The following is a 5,000-nucleotide window of genomic DNA, read 5'->3' on the forward strand; positions in this document are numbered from 1 at the left end:
TTCCGCAGGTTCACCTACGGAAACCTTGTTACGACTTTTACTTCCTCTAAATGATCAAGTTTGATCGTCTTCTCGACACGCCGACGCGGCCGTTGCCAGCCGCGACGGGGCCGATCCAAGGATCTCACTAAACCATTCAATCGGTAGTAGCGACGGGCGGTGTGTACAAAGGGCAGGGACGTAATCAACGCAAGTTGATGACTTGCGCTTATTGGGAATTCCTCGTTCAAGGGAAACAATTGCAAGTCCCTATCCCAATCACGAATGAGGTTCAACGGGTTACCCGGACCTTTCGGCCTAGGTTAGACACTCGCTGCTTCACTCAGTGTAGCGCGCGTGCGGCCCCGGACATCTAAGGGCATCACAGACCTGTTATTGCTCAATCTCGTGTGGCTAAACGCCACTAGTCCCTCTAAGAAGTTAGACGCCGACCGAGAAGGTCGCGTAACTATTTAGCATGCCAGAGTCTCGTTCGTTATCGGAATTAACCAGACAAATCGCTCCACCAACTAAGAACGGCCATGCACCACCACCCACAGAATCAAGAAAGAGCTCTCAATCTGTCAATCCTACCTGTGTCCGGGCCGGGTGAGTTTCCCCGTGTTGAGTCAAATTAAGCCGCAGGCTCCACTCCTGGTGGTGCCCTTCCGTCAATTCCTTTAAGTTTCAGCTTTGCAACCATACTTCCCCCGGAACCCAAAGACTTTGGTTTCCCGGAAGCTGCCGGAAAGGTCGTCATGGTAACGCCTCCCGATCGCTAGTTTGCATCGTTTATAGTCAGAACTAGGACGGTATCTGATCGTCTTCGAACCTCTGACTTTCGCTCTTGATTAAAGAAAACATACTTGGCGAATGCTTTCGCAGTAGTTCGTCTTCCGCCGATCCAAGAATTTCACCTCTAACGGCAGAGTACGGACGCCCCCGTCTGTCCCTCTTAATCATTACCTCGTGCTCCGAAAACCAACAAAATAGAACCGAGGTCCTATTCCATTATTCCATGCAACACTATGCAGGCGAACAGCCTGCTTTGAACACTCTAATTTTTTCAAAGTAAACTTATCGGCCACCGCCGACACTCAGTCAAGAGCACCGACGGAGAACCGAAGGTGAGGCGAACGCAACCAGTGACACGCCTTGCGACGGACCGGCGGCGCTCGCCCAAAATCCAACTACGAGCTTTTCAACCGCTACAACTTTAGCATACACTGTTGGAGCTGGAATTACCGCGGCTGCTGGCACCAGACTTACCCTCCAATGGATACTCGTTAAGAGTTTTAGGATGTACTCATTCCAATTACAGGGCCTCGTTAGAGTCCTGTATTGTTATTTTTCGTCACTACCTCCCCGTGTCGGGAATGGGTAATTTGCGCGCCTGCTGCCTTCCTTAGATGTGGTAGCCGTTTCTCAGGCTCCCTCTCCGGAATCGAACCCTGATTCCCCGTTACCCGTTATCACAAAGGTAGGCACGTAGCGTACCTTCGACAGTTGATAGGGCAGACACTTGAATGATACGTCGTCGGTGCAGAGACCGTACGATCCGCGTGGTTATCCAGAGTCATCAAACGTCACAGGACGAACCCGGTCGGTTTTGATCTGATAAAAGCGCGCCTCCCGAAGTCGGCGCTTAATGCATGTATTAGCTCTAGAATTACCACAGTTATCCACTTCGCTTACGAGACCAAATAAACCAAGACTGATTTAATGAGCCATTCGCAGTTTCGCTTTACGAGAACTCGTACTTGCACCTGCATGGCTTAATCTTTGAGACAAGCATATCACTACTGGCAGGATCAACCAGATAGCTGCGACAGCTGCGCTCGGCCCTTGCTGGGCCGCCCGGCGCGTGCTCGTCGCATTCGTTTAAGACCGAGGCGATCGCCTGCGGCCGTACTCAGCTTCGACAGTCGCTGGCCGCGACGTCCACGCTCTCGCCGGCAGTGCCAGGCGGAGCGATTTGCGTTTTTTCTTTGCTCGCCCTCTCTCGGGCTCGATCCATTCAGTTTCGCACAAACAAGAGCTCTGCCGGCCGCCTGCAGCGGTGCCTAAAACCCGGGCATAACAATGCGACCGTTCTGCTAGGCCGACAAGCGCTCAAGCCAGACGCTCGATCGAACGCCCCCTACATATTAGTCGAGACAACGGCTCGCTCATTAGCATCGCGTTTGTACTTTAACTTTTTTTGGCTCGGCTTCTTTCGACGCCGATGCCGGCGACGCAGCACTCTCTCGCCCGCCAGCCACCGAGAAAAGGGTGCGCTCCGACCGGCCCCGCACCGCTCTTTCTTGGCTCATTCGAAATTACTGTCTTTCGCTCTGACATGCCTTACCTAGGGTTAGGTTAGTATGCTTGCACGTTTGTACTTTAACTTTTTTCGGCTCGGCTTCTTTCGACGCCGATGCCGGCGACGCAGCACTCTCTCGCCCGCCAGCCACCGAGAAAAGGGTGCGCTCCGACCGGCCCCGCACCGCTCTTTCTTGGCTCATTCGAAATTACTGTCTTTCGCTCTGACATGCCTTACCTAGGGTTAGGTTAGTATGCTTGCACGTTTGTACTTTAACTTTTTTCGGCTCGGCTTCTTTCGACGCCGATGCCGGCGACGCAGCACTCTCTCGCCCGCCAGCCACCGAGAAAAGGGTGCGCTCCGACCGGCCCCGCACCGCTCTTTCTTGGCTCATTCGAAATTACTGTCTTTCGCTCTGACATGCCTTACCTAGGGTTAGGTTAGTATGCTTGCACGTTTGTACTTTAACTTTTTTCGGCTCGGCTTCTTTCGACGCCGATGCCGGCGACGCAGCACTCTCTCGCCCGCCAGCCACCGAGAAAAGGGTGCGCTCCGACCGGCCCCGCACCGCTCTTTCTTGGCTCATTCGAAATTACTGTCTTTCGCTCTGACATGCCTTACCTAGGGTTAGGTTAGTATGCTTGCACGTTTGTACTTTAACTTTTTTCGGCTCGGCTTCTTTCGACGCCGATGCCGGCGACGCATCACTCTCTCGCCCGCCAGCCACCGAGAAAAGGGTGCGCTCCGACCGGCCCCGCACCGCTCTTTCTTGGCTCATTCGAAATTACTGTCTTTCGCTCTGACATGCCTTACCTAGGGTTAGGTTAGTATGCTTGCACGTTTGTACTTTAACTTTTTTCGGCTCGGCTTCTTTCGACGCCGATGCCGGCGACGCAGCACTCTCTCGCCCGCCAGCCACCGAGAAAAGGGTGCGCTCCGACCGGCCCCGCACCGCTCTTTCTTGGCTCATTCGAAATTACTGTCTTTCGCTCTGACATGCCTTACCTAGGGTTAGGTTAGTATGCTTGCACGTTTGTACTTTAACTTTTTTCGGCTCGGCTTCTTTCGACGCCGATGCCGGCGACGCAGCACTCTCTCGCCCGCCAGCCACCGAGAAAAGGGTGCGCTCCGACCGGCCCCGCACCGCTCTTTCTTGGCTCATTCGAAATTACTGTCTTTCGCTCTGACATGCCTTACCTAGGGTTAGGTTAGTATGCTTGCACGTTTGTACTTTAACTTTTTTCGGCTCGGCTTCTTTCGACGCCGATGCCGGCGACGCAGCACTCTCTCGCCCGCCAGCCACCGAGAAAAGGGTGCGCTCCGACCGGCCCCGCACCGCTCTTTCTTGGCTCATTCGAAATTACTGTCTTTCGCTCTGACATGCCTTACCTAGGGTTAGGTTAGTATGCTTGCACGTTTGTACTTTAACTTTTTTCGGCTCGGCTTCTTTCGACGCCGATGCCGGCGACGCATCACTCTCTCGCCCGCCAGCCACCGAGAAAAGGGTGCGCTCCGACCGGCCCCGCACCGCTCTTTCTTGGCTCATTCGAAATTACTGTCTTTCGCTCTGACATGCCTTACCTAGGGTTAGGTTAGTATGCTTGCACGTTTGTACTTTAACTTTTTTCGGCTCGGCTTCTTTCGACGCCGATGCCGGCGACGCAGCACTCTCTCGCCCGCCAGCCACCGAGAAAAGGGTGCGCTCCGACCGGCCCCGCACCGCTCTTTCTTGGCTCATTCGAAATTACTGTCTTTCGCTCTGACATGCCTTACCTAGGGTTAGGTTAGTATGCTTGCACGTTTGTACTTTAACTTTTTTCGGCTCGGCTTCTTTCGACGCCGATGCCGGCGACGCAGCACTCTCTCGCCCGCCAGCCACCGAGAAAAGGGTGCGCTCCGACCGGCCCCGCACCGCTCTTTCTTGGCTCATTCGAAATTACTGTCTTTCGCTCTGACATGCCTTACCTAGGGTTAGGTTAGTATGCTTGCACGTTTGTACTTTAACTTTTTTCGGCTCGGCTTCTTTCGACGCCGATGCCGGCGACGCAGCACTCTCTCGCCCGCCAGCCACCGAGAAAAGGGTGCGCTCCGACCGGCCCCGCACCGCTCTTTCTTGGCTCATTCGAAATTACTGTCTTTCGCTCTGACATGCCTTACCTAGGGTTAGGTTAGTATGCTTGCACGTTTGTACTTTAACTTTTTTCGGCTCGGCTTCTTTCGACGCCGATGCCGGCGACGCAGCACTCTCTCGCCCGCCAGCCACCGAGAAAAGGGTGCGCTCCGACCGGCCCCGCACCGCTCTTTCTTGGCTCATTCGAAATTACTGTCTTTCGCTCTGACATGCCTTACCTAGGGTTAGGTTAGTATGCTTGCACGTTTGTACTTTAACTTTTTTCGGCTCGGCTTCTTTCGACGCCGATGCCGGCGACGCAGCACTCTCTCGCCCGCCAGCCACCGAGAAAAGGGTGCGCTCCGACCGGCCCCGCACCGCTCTTTCTTGGCTCATTCGAAATTACTGTCTTTCGCTCTGACATGCCTTACCTAGGGTTAGGTTAGTATGCTTGCACGTTTGTACTTTAACTTTTTTCGGCTCGGCTTCTTTCGACGCCGATGCCGGCGACGCAGCACTCTCTCGCCCGCCAGCCACCGAGAAAAGGGTGCGCTCCGACCGGCCCCGCACCGCTCTTTCTTGGCTCATTCGAAATTACTGTCTTTCGCT

General features: G+C 54.3%; 1 non-coding gene across 1 annotated transcript in view; it reads right to left on the reverse strand.

Annotated features, from left to right (window-relative positions):
- Positions 1-1,801, reverse strand: part of LOC144431646 (small subunit ribosomal RNA) — a 1,810-nt gene extending 9 nt beyond the window's left edge. Inside the window, exon 1 of the ribosomal RNA XR_013480208.1 lies at positions 1-1,801. This exon is cut by the window's left edge and continues 9 nt beyond it. This is a non-coding gene — a ribosomal RNA (small subunit ribosomal RNA).
- Positions 1,802-5,000: the final 3,199 nt, after the last annotated feature.

The sequence above is a fragment of the Styela clava genome, chromosome 13, assembly GCF_964204865.1.
Source record: "Styela clava chromosome 13, kaStyClav1.hap1.2, whole genome shotgun sequence".
Classification (NCBI taxonomy): domain Eukaryota; kingdom Metazoa; phylum Chordata; class Ascidiacea; order Stolidobranchia; family Styelidae; genus Styela; species Styela clava.